At 48.7% G+C, this 22,120-nt stretch overlaps 1 protein-coding gene across 4 annotated transcripts in view; it reads right to left on the bottom strand.

Moving 5' to 3' along the window:
* Positions 1 to 18,480, bottom strand: part of LOC119171819 (uncharacterized) — a 460,188-nt gene extending 441,708 nt beyond the window's left edge. For all 4 annotated transcript variants that reach the window (XM_075892443.1, XM_075892445.1, XM_075892448.1 and 1 more), the window contains exon 1: positions 18,124 to 18,480. The gene's annotated coding sequence lies outside the window, so the exon portion shown is untranslated. The remainder of the gene's footprint in view (positions 1 to 18,123) is intronic.
* Positions 18,481 to 22,120: the final 3,640 nt, after the last annotated feature.

Raw genomic sequence — 22,120 nt, 5'->3', positions numbered from 1 at the left:
TCATCCTCATTCACTTCGTGGATATGGCGGAATTTTTTCTACATAGTTTATATTTTGTCGAGAATTTTTACTGGAGCATACAGCGGGGGTCTCAAATTGGTGTCAGCGAGCGGGCCACGGTTACGAAATTCAGTCCCATGAGGGCCAATAAAGAAGATGAGAGCGGGGGGGTAGCTGGAAAAATATGTTGCGTAGCCATTTGAAAGGACCCCTTTCCATATACAATACATGGGTCATCTGTCAAGGAGATTTGACGTCATGTTTCGAAGAACATATCGATACTGGTTTGCGCAACGGCTAAAACCTGGACGCCGAGCCTCAAATGAAGCTTTCGCTCCACAATGATGTTTCAGTCCATAGCGAACGCATGTTGTCGAAGAAAAAAATCATCAGACCAGTCCAGTCTCCGAAGCTTGCCAGAAGAAAGCTGTTTATGGCGATAGGTGAGATATTAATGCGAGTGCTATTTAGCAAAGTCACATAGCTGGTTTTATGTAAAGCCCGGGGCCGATGACGATAACTCTGCGGGCCGTATGCAGCCCACGCTTTTTGAGACCCCCCAGAATATATATCATAACCTACTAAGGGAGCAAATGCTGTGAAAGCATTAAGAACAGCGAACTCTTTCGAACGGCGTGATAGGGACGACTGTGAATGTTTGATCGCAAGACGAAATGTCTTGGCAGCTGACGCCGTTTTGCACGGTTTGTTGCGAAAGCAAAACTAAGCCCACGCCGCACTCAGTCGGGATGCCTGTATACGAGGTCGACATTCGAATACTGTTTCCTGTGAGAGATAGATATATGCACAGTCGAAACGAGCTATGGTGCAATCGCGAGCAATCACACCGGTATATCTTGGCGAGGCTGTCACATATGAAAGTGTAGACAGAGTAATAAAGGTGGACTACGAACTTATCATACAAATGAACGTCAATACAAATACGAAAATATTTAGAAATGAGCAGTTTAGCCATAACTCGATAACAGCACAAAGAATTAAAGTTTGCAAAAAAGAAACGCTTCAGAGCTCTAACTTTGCATAAAAAAAAAAATCTTCACAGCTCTAACATAATATGTTCAGCTTCACGCACGTCCTGGCGCGGTCGCATTACCTTTTTGCGGCGTTTTTTTTTTATTTTTTTCGCTACAATGATACGATGAAATCATGCAAACACGTAGTATACTTCATTTTGTAATCTCTAGATTTTTGAATAAAGTCTATGAAATAAAGTTTATACACGCACGTTCTCGTATACTCGTCAAACATCCAATTCAACAAAATATCAGTCCCTCCGTCGCTGCATTCATAGCTGACGGTCACAATTGGGCAAGCGCCGAGCAGACAGACGCGAGCGCACTCCTTGTTCTGAAAAAGTGGTGCATCCGAAGAAAGAGAAAAAAAAAACAACACACGGAGGTTACTCGCATTACACGACCTTCGTCGAACAGAGAGACGCAACTGCACGCATCTGCCCCGTAGTTGCGTCACGTTCCCGACCCGCAAGAGGCATCGCACACGCATGCAGAGCAGGTGGAGACCCCCGAGGACGAAGCAGCAAAGGGAGGTGGAGATGCCTCGTTACTGGCGACTATACGCGCGGACCAAACAGCGCGTGCACGAAGGAAACGCGCCGCGGGAACACTGTAACTTATGCACGGGGCAGCTGGCACGATATACGCACCGCGCCACACGCACACCTGCGCACGAATACCGCACGCACTGACTTTACAGCCATGAACGTTAGATTGACTCTGCGCAGCCCTGCCGGTGGTAGGAACGCTTTGAACGCTTTCGCGAGTTTGAGAAACAATTCTCTCTGTGTTTGCCATTGACGCACGGATGCGTGACCTGGTGAACTCGTAGTTTTAACCGACACGAAGGTCATCCACGTGGAGACCACGCCAAGAACCACCTTTGCAGGCTAGGTTTGCGTTCGAAACTGGGTTTTCGCCCCGAAGGGCTTAGCGGGGTTTGCGAGGCTGCCGGTGCTTCGGAAAGACCGACAGAGCTCGTCCACAACGCGGCAAGTTCGTTGAATGATATCGCATAGACCCAATCCATGTTTGTATAAGCACAGGTAGGCCAATGTCGACATTATGAGTAAAACTATAGCGACGTCCACACGTAACTTCGCTATAAGCGCTGAGGGCTGCGATGTGCACCAACGAAACGACGTTGTGAGACGCCATAAGCGTTGTGAAAGCCATAAGCGCTGAGGGCTGCGATGTGCGCCAAAAAAAAAAAAAAAAAACTAAGTTGTGAGACGCGAGTCACATATCCAACCGCGAAGCAGCTCGTCGGCATACCGTTTTTTTTTTTTTTTCTCGTTGCTTGACTGAGAACACCCCATGCACCATTGAAAACTTGGCAGAAACTGCTGTAGGCAGAGCGTAGTTTGCCTACCAAGACAGCGCCACCGCATTTTCGTGACGTAAGTCCGGTGGAATTCGTCTATAGCCAAAGCCGTGGCCAAAGCGTACAGCGCATGTAAACGTGGACATATGATGAACACACACGTGGAGGAATACTTGCTCATCTACCTCGCTTGTGCTTATTCAGATACAGAAACGAACGAGCCTCCCGCTACGACACTTCCGGCAAGTTCAACAGCAATGTATGGCATAATGAACAAAAAGCGGACGATTATTGACAGAATTATGCAAAAGGGACTCCAGCACCCAGAGAGAGAGAGAATAACGCGGTCTTGCAGAACCGGTAGCGCGGACGCTGTGCAGCGTGGTTCACTGTACAAGTCAATATTGAAAACGAAGCAGCTTGACGGTATACCGCCTTCCAAGCTGAACAAAAAAAAAGGGGGGGGGGGGGAGAGCAGATGTTATGCATTGTGTAGACCTTTATAGACGAAACAATGACAATATCTGTTGGCTTGGAGCCACAGCGGGCGTATATTGAGTGATACGTAGCGAGCTGGATTTATTTCTCTTTCTGGGTAAGTGCGAACCGCTCTCCGTCCCGGCGATTTCATTAACGAGATACACGAGCCACCTGGGCGAGCCCGTGAGCCCTGGAACTGAAGCAGCGACAAGAGAGAGTTGAAAAGTGCCGGCTCCATAGCAGGGCGCATTATCATCAATCCGGTGGGCACGCTTCTTCTCCAGCGACACCTCAACCCTCCCTACAGACTCGCAAGGGCATGCTGGTCTAGATTTGTATACCTTCCAGTATACACTGTAACCAGTCGGTGCAGCCTCGCCAAGGACGTCGCGAGTGGCGCTCCCTGTTGTAAGTCATCGTATATACGGAACGCATTCCGACGAGAGGAGGGGCATGGCGCACAGTAATGAAACTTCCTTCACGGCAGGGCAAAGCGCGACAGCGCGCTCATTAGCCGCTCTTCAGACACACTGTCGTACAAGGCGGTAGGTACGGTACGTTGTTGTGGCAGGGATAAGTGCGGTGAGGTTAGGGAATGCGCTCATTCCTGGCGCAGCGTCGCAGAAAATTGGAGGCACACGTTCTGCCATTCCACGACCGCTCATTGGATTTACCGAATACATTAAATGAGCACGCGTTCACAGTACTACATCACTGCTCCTCTGAGGAGCGTGTACCGCCACTACTGACTAACCATGGCTGTCGTGACGCCGAATGCGCACCACGAATTGATTGATTGATTTGTGGGGTTTAACGTCCCAAAACCACCATATGATTATGAGAGACGCCGTATATAGTGGGGGGCTCCGGAAATTTCGACCACCTGGGGTTCTTTAACGTGCACCCAAATCTGAGCACACGGGCCTACAACATTTCCGCCTCCATCGGAAATGCAGCCGCCACAGCCGGGACGTAAACCCGTGACCTGCGGGTCAGCAGCCGGGTACCTTAGCCACTAGACCACCACGGCGGGGCAATGCGCACCACGAAGCGGCAAACTTTTGACACACGGGCCCTTTAGTGACACGTTCCACCGGTGACACAAACAACTACGAAGCCAAGGACCTCGTACGTGTACTGCGAACTAATCGCAAGCCGGAGATGTCCGTATATAAGACGGCAATCGTCGGTTCCGCGACTGCAAATTTTAGCGGATGGAAAACAGGTCGCGCCGATGACCAGACCGCGCTCCGCACACATCAGGTGGGCGTCACGAATGTTTGCGGCTCAAGCTCGCGAACGGAATCACCACCGCCCTTCGCGTGAGATAATAACGGCTATAATTAAGATAAGGCGCTTCCCTCGGCAAGGGTATACGAGTGGTCTGCGTCGGTGCCAGCGCGTTCCGAAGGGGGGGAAGATAGAGAGCGCTCCGTCAGCTTGGTTTCGCCGTTCATATATATATGAGTGAACGCCCCAAAGCAACTCGGGCTATGAGTGGCGCCGTATTGGACGGATCCGGGTCAATTCGACCACCTGGCGACAGCATCGAGGCATCACGCTTCTGGCCGTGTTCGCTGACAGAGAAATTTGTTTAAAAGCCGCCAAACTTTTGCTTATCAACCTCAGAGGAAAATAAAATGAGAGCAAGTCGACAGGAGAAAGCAAGATTCCGCCACTAAAAATACAGCTATATATAATCAAATTAGAGTTATGGAAACCAAGCTAGGATATACATGGTAGCGCAGATGGATATATAAGCAGCCGAAGCAATAAGGTAGCACTGTGGCTTTCATTCTTTCCCAGAGCATCCGCAGATAGATGAACGTTCTTGCGGAGGAAGGCGTAAAGAGGCGAGACGCAGGTACCACTTCCCGACATTCTGCGTACGCTCGTCTGTAGCAGAAACGGGAGAACCGCGTTTGTAGAACACATTTTTGTGCGCCTGTAGGATAAAAATGCGACATCAAGTAGAGCAGATGAAACAGCTTGCATCGTTTTTTTTTTCTATTAATAATCATGCCCAACGTCCGAACATTTGGTAAGTGAAAGTAGTCAAAATGCATCCCGCCTTTATACAATATGCCTCAATCACACCATGGCTCTTTTGATTAAAGGCACGCGAGAGGTTGTATAGACGTTTATGTTAGAACAGTTGGTGTGCAAAACCACGGACACAATGAGAAGTCGAAAAAAAACGTTATCTTGACAGCTTGTCCGTGTTTTCGGGCCGTCTTTTAACACCACAATAGCTATAAAAGTCGGCGATCACACATGCGTAGTAAGAAGACGCCCGGGTGGTCACAATACATCGACGCCCGCTTCTCATTGCGCATATAGTCATCGTACGAGCACGAAATTGCACGTGCACGCAATGCTAATCCGAATAATCCCCACACGCGCCGACAGATGGGACGATAATGCAAGAGGACGATAATGTGGAAGGGCTGTTCTCGCCTGAATAAACTATACGTATACTTCTGCGCAATGGCATTTCATAGTGACCTTGTCAAGGGGCTATTTGAATGATTGATTGATTGATTGATTGATTTATTGATTGATATGTGGGGTTTAACGTCCCAAAACCACGCTATGATTATGAAGACGCCGTAGTGGAGGGCTCCGGAAATTTACACCATCTGGGGTTCTTTCACGTGCACCCAAATCTGAGCACACGGGCCTACAACATTTCCGCCTCCATCGGAAATGCAGCCGCCGCAGCCGGGAATCGAACCCGCGACCTGCGGGTCAGCAGCCGAGTACCTTAGCCACTAGACCACCGCGGCGGGGCAATACAGAAACAAAAAACACTGTGCTTTTCTGTTGCCCTCGCTTATTCATTTGCCGGCGTCTCATCTACAAAACGCCTTTGCAAATTTTCCTAACACTTGTGGATGTTTTTTTAGAAGCGAAGCTCCTTATAGCGGCACCCGTGCGTCCCCCGTAGTATGTAACAAGTATAACATTTTGACCTCCAAGGTGGTGCCGGTGAGAGACTTCTTCTGTGCGTTGGTGAACAATAAAAAATAGTGCTCAATGTACATGTCAATGGCTTCTAATGGGGAATGAGAGACAGGAGCATTCGGCTTTTAGTTAACGCGCAGGCTGCGATCACCATTAGCAGCCATTGGCATGTACATTGAGCACTATCTGAGAAGAAAGGGTTGCTACGTTATACTCGCTGGGTGTAACCTCCTTAGCTTTAGAAAGGTTTAGCGAGCGTTGAGCCGCACTGCCATGAATACAATGAACTAGTTTATATCATGAATGAACTCGAGGTGGTTAAAGATGGGAAGTAGATACGAAGCGCAAGCCGTAAGAAAGTAAAAGCCGAATTCTCCTGTCTCTCATTTCCCATTAGCAGCCATTGGCATGTACATTGAGCACTATCTGACAGGAAAAGGTTGCTACGTTATACTCGCTGGGCGTAACCTCCTTGGTTTTAGAAAGGATTAGCGAGCGTTGGGCCGCAGTGCCATGAATACAGTGAACTAGTATATACCACGAACTCGAGGTGGTTAAAGGTGGGAAGTGGACCCGAAGCGCAAGCCGTAAGAAAGTGTGCGTGTGCCACCTCTCGTTTAGTCCTTGGAATGTCCGCTGGATGGCGGTGCTTCTATATGAGGAATATATGATGAAAAGATGCGAGATGGTGGTACTTGGAGTGTTGAATAGATGGACGAACCGACACATAGACAGATGCATGGATGGACGCATGAACGGACGCAGGGGCGGCTGCATGGACGAACGCAGGGACGGGCGCACGAACAGACGCACGCACGGACGGGCTGATGGACGCATGGACGGTCACACTGACGGACGCATGGACGGACGGAAGCAAGAACGAATGGACGGACGAATTCTTCGCCCCACTCTCCATCATTCAGTCCGTGGATATGCTGCCATTTTTATCGCTGTAAGAACACTTATACAGAAAGAATGAAAGATCAAATGTGGTCGTGTCTGGTACAATGATCCGGATACCAGCTGAATGCAGCCAACGGGAAAGCGTCGAGGTGAACGGGACGACGTACCTGGTCGCAATCGGCACTTATCTATAACTTGCATGCAGTACATATAATGGAGTTGGCTGACTTTCATTCTGAAAACCAAGTCGGCGCATGATAGGTAAAAAGAAAAAAAAACAGAGAATCACCTTCTCCCGTAGTTTCAACTGTGTATGCTCTACTATCTTACTCGCTCAGTCTCACTGCGTGGTATTCGAGGCAATGTTTAGAACACTACAGCGTTTTCCTATTACAGTGGCGCGATGCGTGCGGAGGTGGTTAACATAAACGGTCGTTTAATAGCATCACGTACAGAAAGTACTAACGACGAAAATAAAAACAGAATGAACGGCGATATGCGACAACCACGTGTCAAAAGAAACAAACTAGGGGAGGCCTAGATAACTTCAGAGGGGCGACCTGCATGGTTAGCAGTGGCAAGTTCATGGAAAAGCCCCATAAGGAAAATGGTTCTTGATGGCCCAGAGGCGAAGTCATTCACGAAAACATCAAACGCGTACCAAAACGAGGATGAGACGGCAAACGCGAATACGCGCGAAATGGGCCATGCAGATGGATCATTTTACTAGCTGGGATAACACTCATCTCCTGGTATATGTTTTCTTGCGCGAGGCGACGGACACGATAATCGCGAAAGGCTGGAGGACAACTCCATCAGGCGCGGATGACGTCGGCAGGAAAACCGAAGTCGCGTAGGGCCAAAACTCGGAGGAGCCAAAGAGGTAGTAAAGAAACGAACGCTTAGGAAGCGAGCATATACGACAACGATCCCGTCCGCCTCGCGGGACTGCGCTTTCGGCACAGCACCCCATTGGACACTAATTGGCCATCCTGCCGCCGACAGCCGCCGATCAAGGGGTCCAAAGGCGGCTCCCTCGCCTTCCGAGAAGTGATCGGTCCATTTGGAGCGTCAGTTGCCAGTGGCGCTGGGAATAGAGGTTGTTACAAGCACTAGCTGTCAATGCACCGTCGTGAGGGTATATGTGGTGTGACCCATGGAGCCCTGTCGGCTTGCGCGGAGCGGGGGGGGGGGGGGCGAAAGGCTGGAACTCGCGAGCTACGCACGCATACCATACTTGCGCCGCAATAACTTCTGCAGCTGCACTCAGTAAATATGTACGTACAAGCTTTGCAGGTATACAGCGCGAAAAGAGAACACCAATTAATGCTCGTGATAGGACGTGCGCATCTATGATGCTCCATATTCGCTTTCCTTTATATAGTTTCATTTTTCCCAGAAGGCATGCAAAGAGCTCCTAAAAGCAACGGTAGACAGGCTCAATCCACAAGCAAGTCTTGCTAAACAAGTTCAAATATAAATTCATTTCAGCAAATCTGCTTTCCAGAATGCCCCATACCTACATATACCGCCAGCACGTCAGATTCTATAGTAAAGCACGTATTTGTTTTACAATACAACACTCAATGCTGCCCGCCTGCTTGAATATATACGAACCTGCGTGTAACGACGCAACTGACGCATAAGTTTTCTGCGATTCGCATGCGCCTGTCGAAGTCACAGCTGGCAAACATTTGTAAAACAAGTGAAAAGGGTTACGCTTAGCCTTGTCAACAAAGCGCTCTTACCGGAACGATATAGCCATGCAGCTAACGAAAGCTACACCACCACATTTGCGTTACACTATCTGCGACATTTCCCGGATACGGGGCTGCTATAAAGGTCCTTAGATTACTAACTCGTCCCATATGTGCACCCTCCGCGGTTGCCCTTGGAGGTTGGTTATTGCGAGCCCATTATAGCGAGGCGCACAAAAGAAAAAAGAAAGCCTCGTACGAGACACGCAAACGGGACGCAACGCCGTAGAGCTCGTTGTTTGTTACACGCAGAGGGGAGTGTCTTTACTGACGTAGCCGTCGTTACACGGGCCGTCAGGTGCACGTGCTGCGAAAGACGAAGGAATGCGCAACGCCGGCTCAGGCAACGTCAAGGTATACAGGTACGGGAAGCAACGAGATGGGAGAAGAACAAACAAAGAACGGGCTCAGGGGAAGCAGTGATAACTCCCGAGACCGGCGAGGAAAATACATAGTAGCGATGCATACGTGCTTTGCGACAGACCGCCGAGACAAAAAAAAAAAAACCGAGCAGGAAGTAAAAGAGACAAACAAGAGGAAGGTCGCAGAAAGTGCTCCTGCCGCTGCATGCATTCCTGGCTCTATACCGGCGCGCGCCCTCCACAGGCGCCGCAGCTCGATCTCGAGTCGTTCTCGAGTGGTCTCGGCGGCCACTGGTTCTCACTTTCTCTTTTTTTTTTTGCAATGCATTACGCCTGTCAATATGTATACTGATCCTGCACATGTATTATTTTATTTCTGTATTGGTTACCCCTGTTCATACTTGTACCCATCCTGCATATGTATTACATTTGTTATATGTTTCCCACCCCTTATGTGATACCCCCTCTACGGGGTCTTTAAGGTAATAAAGTGAAGTGAATAGTGGTACAGCGTGCCTGCACGCACCCACGGCAGAAATACGCCAATTTGCATACGTTCCGAGGCATGCTCGTCCGGTGCGATCGGAAAACGTTGGGCAGCCGAACAGATTACACAGCGCGAACACGGTAAATGCTGACAGCCCATATGCAGATAACAAACAACATCGTGCCTTATTTTTTTTTTTTTCTGAAGGACGTTCTGAAGCAACTATGGCGTCGCCTTAACGTCACGTGACCTGACACGATGACGTAATCACATGACGTCGAAGCTTGGTCGAGGCTGGTCCGGTCACAGAGGCATGCAGTGGAAAACCACTTTAGATTGATTGATTGATTGATATGTGGGGTTTAACGTCCCAAAACCACTATATGATTATGAGAGACGCCGTAGTGGAGGGCTCCGGAAATTTAAAACCACTTTAGATGCATCAAACTTTCGGAGGGCGGCGCGGCAGGAACGATTGGCTTGAGTGAGAAGACAAAAAGATAACCCTCCTTCCACTCATCTTAAATGAGTACATAAAGGCTTCAGTTTTTCGTACAGAGGTCAACACACTGGTCTAGAACATTGGAGCGGCACTCTCCAGCACATGTTCCGCACCATGTCCCGGCACCATGTGTACCAATAACAAGATTAGTTATCTGAATACACAGCAAATTGCAGGGCGCATGTCTTCAGCGTCCCGTATTTCAGGCTGTTCGAAACCAAGTGTGATTGGCAAACGTCATGTCCGCAGCGCGTCGTTCCAGTGTTCCGAACAAGTGTGTTGACTCCTGTACAATAACTACTTACGGCACAACGCATATCTGAGATTCGGTACGACAGAGTTTCTGTACTCTGACTAACATCGATGAGTGACCTTCACGAAGTTCAGCAGCCACCCAACCCATGGCCTCATTCGGCCTATGCAGGAGAGCATCCCAACCACCGAAGTGAACGAACCAACCAGTACCCTTAACCATAACAGCGGATGCGTGGCGCTCTGTTGTCAAAAATGCTTACCAGCAGAAGATACGCCACTTCTGCACCAAACTGTACGGCCTGTACCGAATGATCGGCGTCCTTTAAGTTTTACCTATATGCAAGAACACTACACATCGACACGAGGAGCGCGCAGCTGAGATTATGCGATAAGCCCACTCGACAAACTTCGGCTTAATTGAGTCGGGTGCGCATGCACTCAGTCGTTTAATATGTAATTCATGCAAATGATCATCTTTTATTCCTTCTCTCCCTCTGCTTTTACCGTCCCACAGCCGCATTCCAATTGCCACACCCACTCACACAGGCTCTGAAAAGCGCCTGATAGTAATAAATTGAGCTGTTTTATCGTTAGGCTTACCGTATATTACACACACATATGTGGCATAGCCCAATCTCAGTGCTACTGCAGGAGCCACCACCATCTGCTTATGTCAGGCACAACCGATGAAATCGACGGAAGCCAAGAAAAGCACAGGCACATTTTTTTTTCTGTCGCTTGTTTTTTTTTTACTTTTCTTTTTCAAGTGTAGTGTAAGTTTTATTACCTAAATTGAAAGAATTATGACCCGTTTAACACGTCAGGTACAACGCTGAGGAGGCCAGCGAAACTTCTTGCGGTAGATGCTTTCGCATTAAGATATATAGTTCAACGTCTTTACCACTCAGGATATTTTTTTTCTTTTAGCTCTTAGGCTGAGCTTGTATACCCTGGAAATAAACAACATCAGTGATGCGGCTGAATCTCCTAGCGCCTTTTTTTTAAGTATTTATTTCTTCCTCGCTACGAGGAGGCATGCACCCTTAGCAAACGAAGGAAAGTCCTTGAGGAACAAAAATCCTCCATCGAGCAGGAGATGATCCGGCGCTCATCGAAAGCATAAACACTTAAGTTCTTGCATAGCCTCCACAGCGTTGCGCCAGATACTCTTATACGTCCACTCCCACTGCTTTTCAGCTTCGGACATAATCGTTACACTATAGAATTAAAAAGCAACAAACCTGCTGGTTTCCTTGGTTGCGTCTAACAGAGAAACGGGCCTCTCAGAGTAATCTTCCTTGTTCGTACATCTGCTCGTATAAGACACACCGTATCGAAGGGCTTACTTGCATTTTCCCTCACACCAAAATGCGGTAACTGGGGCCATGATCAAACATGGCTACCTCGAACCAGGCAGCACGAGTGATATACCCGGAAAAGCGCACAGACCACGCGTATTCATTGCGATCAGTTATACAAACAAGATTAAAGTGGTTACATTTTACAGATAGCTTGCACGTGACACTCACGGACGCCATTTCCGAACGTATACTGGTACTCCAAGATGGCGGCTTCGATGACAAACAAGTGCCGGTTAGCCTGCTTCAATGCAATCATGACACGGCGGGAAAGCATCCGCGTCTGAATAAGGAATAAACGTGCATGTGATTTGATAACATCAATGCGACGCCACAAACTTGGCGTCGCGCCGCGCTGGTGCTCCAGCAACGACGTCAATGTTTTATGTACCTATTGTTCAATTTCGGATAACACGTGATGACGCTCCTCCAAATAATCTAGAACGCGTCCGTATACCGTCAACTACTTGAGCCGTCAGAGCAGCATTTCAGTGGTTCGACCACCTCCTCCGTGTCTCAGACTGCATCTCAAGATCGCGAGATTTCCGAATTGCGAAAGCGATGTTTGAATCGGCATGCAGAGCTCACGTTTTCGAACGTCAGCTAAGGTCAGCGTACATGAGATGGCACGTCCGATATTCCTCTTGCTCTCTCGATCGAATTCTCGTCTCTGTGACAATAGCAACGATAGACAGCGTAAGACAAGCGTACGGCCGGAACGCAACTGGCCCTTTATTGTTTCCAGCCATGGCCCTGAGCCGTAGTTCCATATTGCGGATATTATCGCTACCTGAGCACTCCGAATGCGATAAGGCGAGTCGGCGACGATACGCGAGCGCCTTCATCAGCCCGTTATCTCGCAATGCTTCTCCGAGGGGCGATGGCCGGCGCCCCGCTCGTGAGACACGGCCGCGACTATACCGGGACTGAACACACTTGATGATCCTGCCGCCCGGTTCTTGGCCGATCCCCCTTTGTGGGCGAGTGCCAGCAAAGCCGAAGGTTCATCATCATCATCATCATACCGGGACTGACTGACCAACAGCGAGATGCTCAAATTATATGTGGTGCGCGCTCCACAGGGCCTTCGTCGCTATGCTGGACTTGTTAATCATTACGTAAGTTTGCAGCGGCTAACTTTTATTACGAATCTCCGAACATATGGAGTGCACCTCCCTCCCAAAGCTATAGGTTTACTTCTTCGGAACTCATAATTCGCGCGGAAAAAAAGTCAAACGGCTCTGCAAAGTTACGGCCATGCCAAGGCACCGTACCAGATTTTTTTTTTTTCATGAATTCTTGTAGGGATGGGCTCACAGTGGTGAGAATAAGCCCTTCCCTGGGCGATGTAGGATCACGAGAAGAGGAGATTGTGGTGGGAATGGCTCTAGAAGTTTTCAACATCTGATGTTCATCATAACACTCACGCATCTGGACGTGAGCACACAATCGACCGGGGACAAAACAAGATGGACTTCGCCTTCCAAGTCATCTTATAGGCGAGCGCGAGGCCCTGCGAGTTTCCTCCGCGTTCTCGCGTCTATGCCTATACAGCGATTCTTTAGTATGTATTCGTGCACCAACTGAACCAGCAAAACTACCTCTTTCAGACGCGTGATGTTTTGTGGTACTCGCTGCACGACGATTTCGTTTCGAATGACTGTATCATTTCAACTCGTTTCCTTTCTCTCTTCCTACTTCATGCGTATTATGCGAGTGTCAGTGATCTGAAGCATTCCTGTAAGCAATTAAATGAAACATCGCAATCAAATCGACGGGCGACTATGAGAAGAGATAGAAAAAAAAAGGAGGGAGAGAGCAGGCCGACAAACCAAGCGTATAGCACGGCGCGCACCGATTCGGCCCATTGAACGCGACATTGACCACAGCTACACGTTGGAGGGCATCGCACTTCCTGGGATTGTACTTGACGCACAGCGTGCCCCTTGAAAGGGCAGCGTCGAACGTTCGCTACGTGGGACGCCCACACGACTGACTGCTCGATCGAGTCGGATGGATGGATGGATGGATATGGTTGTACCCTTTAGATCGGGCGGTGGCTAGCGCCACCAAGCCGTAATACTTAATGAACCCAAAACTATATTTATTTTTTTCCCTTAAAAAGTGAGTTTGAGGATTCGTACTTTGCAGTGAAGAGTTTAATTTTCACTCGTGCCTTGACTTTAGCCACCAATCAGATAACCTCCTTCTAGTTAAGTCTACCCGCTTGAAGTCTATTTTGCCCTCCCGGTCCCTAAACCCCAGTGCTTTGAAAAACTCTGCGCCATCATCCTGAACTATAGGGTGAAGCCCTTTACAGAACATTATAGAGTGTTCGGCAGTTTCTTCTTCCTCTCCACACGCACTGCATACTGTGTCTACCCCTTCGTATTTGGCCCGATATGTCTTGGTTCGCAGTACTCACGTCCTTGCCTCAAACAGTAGAGAACTACCCCGAGTATTATCATAGATCCTTTCCTTGGCAATTTCCTGCTTAAAAGTTCGATAGATCTCTAGTGCGGACTTCTTAATCATGCCCATTCTCCACATGTCAGTCTCCGTTTCCTTCACTTTCTTCTTAACCGATAGTTCTTTTTGGTTTTGGCCACCTGCTGTTTTCTAAGTATTTACCAGTCAACTTCCTGGTTCGCTTCCTCCGTTTTGTATCGACATTCTTCATGTACAAGTAGCTGAAAACCTTCCTAGCCCAACGCTCTTCCCCCATTTCTCTCAATCGCTTCTCAAATTGTATCTTGCTGCTCCACTGTGGGCGTCGCTCCTGGTGGGCGCCGCTCCACCAGTGACACGCGAACAGCAGCGGCGAAGCCCATCTGCGACGAAGGTCCGCTTGCATCTGTGGAAGTTCACCCGGAGCATTACATATGGACTTATCTCGGGACACTGCGCGAAGGTGAACTTCTGAGCCGCTAAACGCAGCACGCAACAACCGCTGCCAAAAGCGTTTTAACGTCGGTTATTAATGGTTAATAATAATCATCATCATCAGCCTGACTACACCCACAGCAGGGCAGCAAAGGCCTCTCCCGATCTCGTATTTTCTGTTGCCACATTATACCTGCGTACTTTTTTTAATCTCATCGGCCCACCTAACTTTCTCTATCTCCGCCCACCTAACCTTATCTCCTTCTTGCGCTTGCCTTCTCTGGGAATCCAGTCAGTTACGCTTAATGACCAGCGGTTATCCTGCCGACGTGCCCGCGGCCCATGGCAATTTCTTCTTGATTTGAATTATCCTTAACCTCGGTTTGTTCCCTGACCCACTCTACTCTCTTCTTATCTCTTAAGGTTACACCAATCATTTTCCCATCGCTCGCTGCGTCGTCCTCAATTTAAGCTGAACCCTATTTGTAAGCCTCCAGGTTTCTGCTCCGTATACAGGCAAGTACCGGCAACATGCAGCGCGCAGCTGTTATATACCTTCCTCTGGAGGGGTTAGAGACAGATTACCATTCATGATTTGAGAATGCTTGCCGAATGTGATCTACCCTATCCTTATTCTTCTAGTTATTTAACTCTCACATGGTTCGGCTCCGCGGTTACTACCTGTCCTATAAGCAGACATATTCCTTTACAACTTCTATTGTGTCTCCACCTATTGCAAATTGCTGTTTGCTGCCGAGGCTGTCGAACGTTACTTTAGTTTTGTGCCTATTAATTTTCAGACCCACTCTTCTGACAAATCACAGCTCATGATCAGTTAATAAGCTTAATAATAATAATAATAATAATAATAATAATAATAATAATAATAAGCGAAAATATTCATTTATTTAAAAGTAATATGTGATCCACTATCTAAATAATCGTTTCTTGGCCAATCCCCCCGAGTGGGTGAGAGCCATTCGTTTAGGCCATCATCATCATCATCATCAAAACCTTGATACGTCCACCTCGGTGGCACACTGGCTACTCTGCGTGCTGACCCGAAAGTGACGGCCTCGTTCCCGGCCATGGCCATTCCCGTGACATCCGGGTCAGCATGCAAGCACAGTAGCCACCACAGAGGTGAATGTTAGTAAGCTATGTCTGTTCGAGTACACTAAAATAGTCGCGAAAGGAAGCATTTCAAGACCAGCGTCTGGTCAGCTGATGCAACGATAACGCGTAACATGGGTGGACAAATGCGTACGGTGGGTATAGGGCAAGGTCAAAGCACGGAGCACAATACACTATGGATTTAGCTTAGCTGACGTCAGATGCATGAGTGCGTCTGCGACTGGTAAACAGAAATAAAAGACGTTCCTAAGAGCAGGTATGCGTGGAAATCTTCCGAAATCGCGAGATAATGCACACATCACGGCGTTGCCAAAGAACTGACGAACAAACGAGGTCCATCTCACTGAGCCTTAGAGGAATGACCGAAATTAACCACTTCATATAAGTGACGTAATCAGAATGGGTGAGATGAAAAAAAGGCAAGTGAGCCTGTATTTTATTGTTTGATGTGTGAAGTTTAACGCCCCAAAACCGATTATGAGAGACGCCGTAGTGGAGGGCTCCGGAAATTTCGACCACCTGGAGTTCTTTAACGTGCACCCAAATCTGAGCACACGGGCCTACAACATTTCCGCCTCCATCGGAAATACAGCCGCCGCAGCCGGGATTTGATCCCACGACCTGCGGGTCAGCAGCCGAGTACCTTGGCCACTAAACCACCGCGGCGGGGCTCAAGTGAGAGAGGAGGATTAAATGATGTTCGTTTTGTATTCGTTATTTCTAAAATAAAAAACTATATTGCTAAACTAGTTGTGATGGAAGGGATCGTACGCACTGTAGAACTTTTAACCGAGTGAGACAAACCGGGCGACGAAGCAGACACAGTCAGAACGACTCAACTCGAGCCACGGGTGACAACTTTCGTTTTATGTGAAATCATTTCAGCGCGACATTTAAAACGGCAGGCCGCGTGCAGTAACACTTGTCACCAAGTCTTTCGACGCACAATGCTGTTTAGCGCATCTTCCACCGTTATTTTTAGTGCGTGTATTTTTACTTTTCTAGCGCGTAGACGGAGCTGTGAACGGTAATCGCTGCACGCAGGCTTTGCGGAAAACACATTGGTTTCACTATAGCGACAGTGCCCTTCGAGCAAATCGCTGCCCCATAAATCGGAAACACTAACCTTATCTAAAGCAAAGAGGATATAGATTTCCGACTAGTTAGCGTTGGACGAACTACGCGTGGCATGGTACACATGACGATGGGGTGGGACTAAATACCCAGAGAAACCAGACGGCCGCACCAGCGTCTGATATACGAAAAAGGATGACGTGGCATATATAAACTAGCGACACGTTTATGTTACGCTTTCACGTCACGAGCAAAAGAAAAACCGCAAAAACGCAGATCTGACCGCGAAGGCAGCCACGGGACAACGCGAATTAGTTGCGGGACTTCCAGACGGCACGGATTCGTAACACGAGAAATAAGAAAACCGCTAGGGAGAGTACTTACTGGGAAATCATTGCACTTGCGTCTTTTTTGTTACTGTTTTCTTACCGTAATGGACCGGTCTAAGCGCTGGGTTGTAAGGAATGAATAGGAGGGGTGCGCGATCAGAATTACACGAATTCGGGAGTGCAGACGGCAGCAAGCCATTCACAAGAGGAGGGAGAGGGGGGGGGGGGGGCGATTATTCGCTTTCATTAATCATCCGACAAGCCTCGATAAGCAGTTTTCAATGACAAAAACGCGCTGCAACAAAACGCAACTCGCAGCCTTGGTCAACATAACGACGATTCTTCAGGTATACGGATGCGTGCGGCAAACACGCACACGATTTCGATAAGGGGTCTTCTTAATTCGCCACCGGCCCTGCGCTAAACGCTGCACGGACGATCGGAGCGCCTTGAACTTCGCTGAGAACAGCTGTGGCGAGCAGCTGGCGTCCGCAGTGGGTCGCAGAATGGCAAGAGTCGGGCGAGGCAGCGTCAGAACACCGCTAAGCGCGGAGAGGTGTTTCTCGCGCGAACTTTGGCAGCAGACCGCAATTCAGATGGTTGAACGCGACCGAAGAGAGATACGAAGGTCGCAAAGAATAAATAAAACGGATAATCACCGCATAGTTGCAGCGAGCAAAGTTCCGAACTTGTGCACTCGCAGTACTCCGAAGGTTATTAAAATCTGACAAATAATGCAGCCCACTGCTTGAACGGGCCAACAGATGCCTAGAGAAATCGGTCGGTTTTTCAAGCTGCAATTATGAGACTCGTCGAGCAATGACGTCATAGTGAAATCACGGTCGAAAATTCCCATGAGCTGTGTAACTAACGCAGGTGTCACTCGCCGCTAACACAGCTATCGAAAGACTTCTCGGAAGAAAAGTAAAAGGCGCGAAATCGCTAAACGCGCGCCTCTATATAGGAGTAGCTTACGACACGGGGGGGTGCTATCGCTTTCAAGTTGGATCGGCGCTTCTTGAGGATCGCGCGGGCGCGTCGGTCCGCAGTAGTAGAGCGTTCTGCCGACACGAACTCCTCGGAAGGCTTCAGAGCGTTATTCCGCATGCCGCCAGACGGAAAGGATTGTTTTCCTTTCACCGTCTTCAATTTAGCACCGCCGGGTGCTCGTTTAAAGCACAAATGGGTAGCGGCAAACACATGGTGCGACACCAGGAGCTTCTGGCGAGTCTGTCACTGCGTGAACAGCGCTGACGGTAAGAACGGTTTTCACCCACCTTAATTGTGCATCCAGGCGTTGATATGAGCTATTCCATAAAAGACGGGCACCCTAATGCCTCAGTAGTCGTAGGTGCAGCGGTAGAAAACAGCAGGGTGTGAGGTCTTGCGGCGAGCACAGGCACGGGCGGTTCGGAGTATCCGGGCTCTTCGGCGGTGCCGTTTCGACCGCAGCACAGACGCGGAGGGAATAGGAACACACACGCACACTCATGCAATGCAGCACCAGGCGCTCTAAACGCAGACGCAGCCAAAAAGCACGACGAAAGCACGCTGGAAAAAAAATATCCTACGCGCGAGCGAGCCACACAAACAAGGAACACATGCGGCCGACCGACACTGGCCTCCTCCGACAAGCAGCGAGTGAGCAAGAAGGCGAGGAGGGGGAGAACTCTCGCATCGTAACGCAGAATCTCGATGCGGCTCTCGCGCATCATGGCGGCGCGCGTCGTCTGCTAAAGCGGCAAGCGCTGAAGAAAAGTTCCGTGGCCCGAAAGCAAAAGAAGCTTAACAAGGTAAAGATAAGTTTTCGTACGTTTTTTGTCACTATTTCCATAACGTTAACTTTAGAACGAAGAGTTTATACGTGTATCTATAAATAAATGAAGGGTTCAGAAATAAATACAGCTACGTTGGCTACGTTGAGCTCCTGGCTCTTGGCTTTTAGCCGATAGCGAGCGCGAGGCGCCAAATACGAAACTGAAGACAGCTATTCTTTTTAAAAGTTTCTACACTAGTGAAGCTGTGCTGATTATATCCCAATTTTTTTTTAAGTACGCTGATACAAGGACACTGTTGCTTCCTTTATAAGGTGCCTATGAGAATTTCACGGCGACCTTACGTGGCGCCAATAAGTACCAATAAAAAAGGAAATCAAATATTTAAGAGACAACACTGTTTACTTAGGTGTGAAGAATGGCGTTATGAAAGGGTAAGCAAAAATCAGCATGAAAAATGCAGACGGGGCAGGTTAGCTGTGTACTCGGTATACGACTTAAAATAAATTATTGTGATATAAACTTGCAAATTAATGATTACGCAAGGTTCATTTCAACAATATCGATAATAAATAAGTTTCTTCACTATATGGTGTACGTCGTACACACCCCTCCTTCCACACCACCAGATTGAGAGGGTGGCGGGTCGATGGTCACATGGGCGTCGGCAGAAGGGTGCATGGTATACCTATCAGTTAAAGCGCACGAAAAACAGACAGGAAGAGAGGACAAGCGCTTTGTATATCAACCTGCCCAACTTTCGATTCTGTTGAGAAGGGTGCAAAAGGGGCACTTGCCCCCCCCCCCCCCCCTCGTGCTACATTAGCAATCTCCCCTTCCCTCCACCCAAGGCCACACCAGTTCTTCCCCCTCTCTACCGCCATGACGCGACACGGGGTTGACCCCCCCCCCCCCCCCCGGCAAAATCCTGCCAACGCCCATGGAGGGGGCAGAACTTACTCGCTCCATCATAACGCATCCAACTGCGGGTGTAACATGCAACAACAGGCATAACGTTCTAACTAAACAGTTCCCTTAGCAATATTTTATTCTAATATTAGAAATCACACCTATCGGTCGGCTTCTCGTAGGCGATCCACTGAAGAATCGTGGAAAGCATGTAATTGAGACGGAATCTTCATTCCTCAACATATACCAGCCCGCACAACCTGGCTGATGACGGATACCTTTACATTCCTGACGACATATTTCAGATGTCGCTCCATTTCTGTCGCTCTAATCGTCGCCCATATCAAGTTTAATTCAAATTAGCAGCTTTATAAGGGGTCTAATACTCGTACAAACGAGTTAAACCGGTCAGAACTTGTGGATGGTGCTTAATGTCACGTAACGCGTGCATAAAAATGTATATCTGGGTGACGAATGTATACGCATGTTTCGCGTGCTCACAGTGATCTATCTCTCTTATAGAACTTCCAGTTGTGGAGGGTGGCCTGATTGGAAAGCTGAATTTCACAACCGATGCCCCAGCAAATGACTTCACATCGCCAAACCAGTACTGTAGCCGTGTCACAACACGTGCTCCGTGAAAAGAAAAGAAAGGTAGTTGTGCCAGAGCACTTATCTCATCGTTAGACGTTTCGCTCACACACACACACCCTCCCCCGGGGGGGGGGGGGGGAGGAGCAGCCGATTATGCCGCCGCAGGAAACTGCAGCAGCGCCATAGCAAATCAAAACGCCGCCCTCTCAGCCGGTTCAGCCGGCGGCAGAAGCCGACGTAGGCCCTGGGGCAAGGTCGTTCTACGGCTACCACCTGCTGCTGCACGTAGTGTACGCGCCGACAACTTTCCCCGCATCCGGGAGGCCCACGGCTGTAGGATTATAGCCCGCTATATGCATGTATAAGAATTAAAAAGAAAACATGTCTTTTGTAGCCGACTGTAGCGCGAAGCTACAAAGGAAACCCACACACGTTTCTCATAAAAAAATATAGTAAATGAAGAAATGTGAGTGCCGCCCGTGCGATCGAACTACGGGACCAGGCGAGCTCGCGGAGGCGAGGGAGGGAAAAGGGTTTAGTAATCTAAGATGACGGCGCAAAGTCTGCCGCATACACTGACTTAATAAGGGGTGAGAGTGGGGCGCTGTGAACAACCCCCCCCCCCCCCCCCCCGAGGAAGCCTGCGCCCGTTTATGTGCGTGACCGACGGATGGATGGATGGATTGATACGGCTGTACCCTTTAGATCGGGCGGTGGCTAACGCCACCAAGCCGTCAAGACGGCTTTCAGTCGAGGGCGATCACCATCCAAGAGGCTGCCTGACTGCAGCGCGGAGCCAAAATCATTGACATTTTAGCGCAAGGAACAGAATCTAGTTAAATTGCGATAAGGTGGGCCAATCGTTATCCCTTAGAGAAAATGTCCCTGAAAGGCTGTTCGGCATTTGTACAGGGTGATATAATATGTGGGGTTTAACGTCCCAAAATCACTGATTATGAGAGACGCCGTAGTGGAGGGCTCCCGAAATTTCGACCACCTGGGGTTCTTTAACGTGCACCCAAATCTGAGCACACGGGCCTACAGCATTTCCCGTCTCCATCTTTTCAAAAATGCAGCTGCCGCAGCCGGGATTCGATGCCGCGACCTGCTGGTCAGCAGCCGAGTGCCTTAGCCACTAGACCATTGCGGGGCATTCGCATAGGGTCATTTATTTCTATAACTGTAACGCTTTCTTTCGCTTATTTTCTTTCCCGTGAGAAAATAATGTGGCATCTCTAAAATGTCTATATGCTATGCCAACAAAACTCCTTCTAGCTAGTAATTAAATATCCGTGTGCCGTAGCAGATACAGCATACTACAACACTACTTGCGATTGGTGGCAATCTTATCAGAATACCAGGCGACATTTACCAATACAGCATCCTGTCTGAACTATATCTTTTGCGCACCTACAGGACAGAAAGTGCGCAAAGTAAACAAACCATGCATGTTGTGAGTCTGCGAACCATCTGTCCTGTATTCCCTGTATCGTCTATTCGTAGGGTGACAAGAAATTCATCGCTCAGCTAAACCAGCATATGTGGACCTTGTCAAGCGGGCTGACCGAACTGGCTTCAACGCTCGCTTGGTGTCCAACTCGCCAGCGTGACCCGACTTAATCCTCATGATTACCATCATCATCATCATCACGTCCACTGCAGGACAAAGGCCCCTCCCATGTTCCGCCAGTCAACTCGGTCCTGTGCTTGCTGCTGCCAATTTATACACGCAAACTTTTAATCTCATCTGCCCACCTAACCTTCTGTCTCCTCCTAACCCACTTGCATTCTGCAGGAATCCAGTTAGTTACCCTTAATGACCAGTGGTTATCCTGTCTACGTCCTACATGCCCGACCCATGTCTATTTACTCTTCTTGATTTGAACTGTGATATCCTTAACCCCGGTTTGTTCCCTAACTCATTCCGCTTTCCTCTTGTTTCTTATGGTTACACCCACCATTTTCCTGTCCATTGCTCGCTGCGTCGTCCTCAATT

Source organism: Rhipicephalus microplus, chromosome 4 (assembly GCF_043290135.1).
Source record: "Rhipicephalus microplus isolate Deutch F79 chromosome 4, USDA_Rmic, whole genome shotgun sequence".
Lineage (NCBI taxonomy): Eukaryota > Metazoa > Arthropoda > Arachnida > Ixodida > Ixodidae > Rhipicephalus > Rhipicephalus microplus.
Note: the sequence above shows the minus strand (reverse complement) of the source record. Positions and strands in the feature narration are given on the sequence as shown.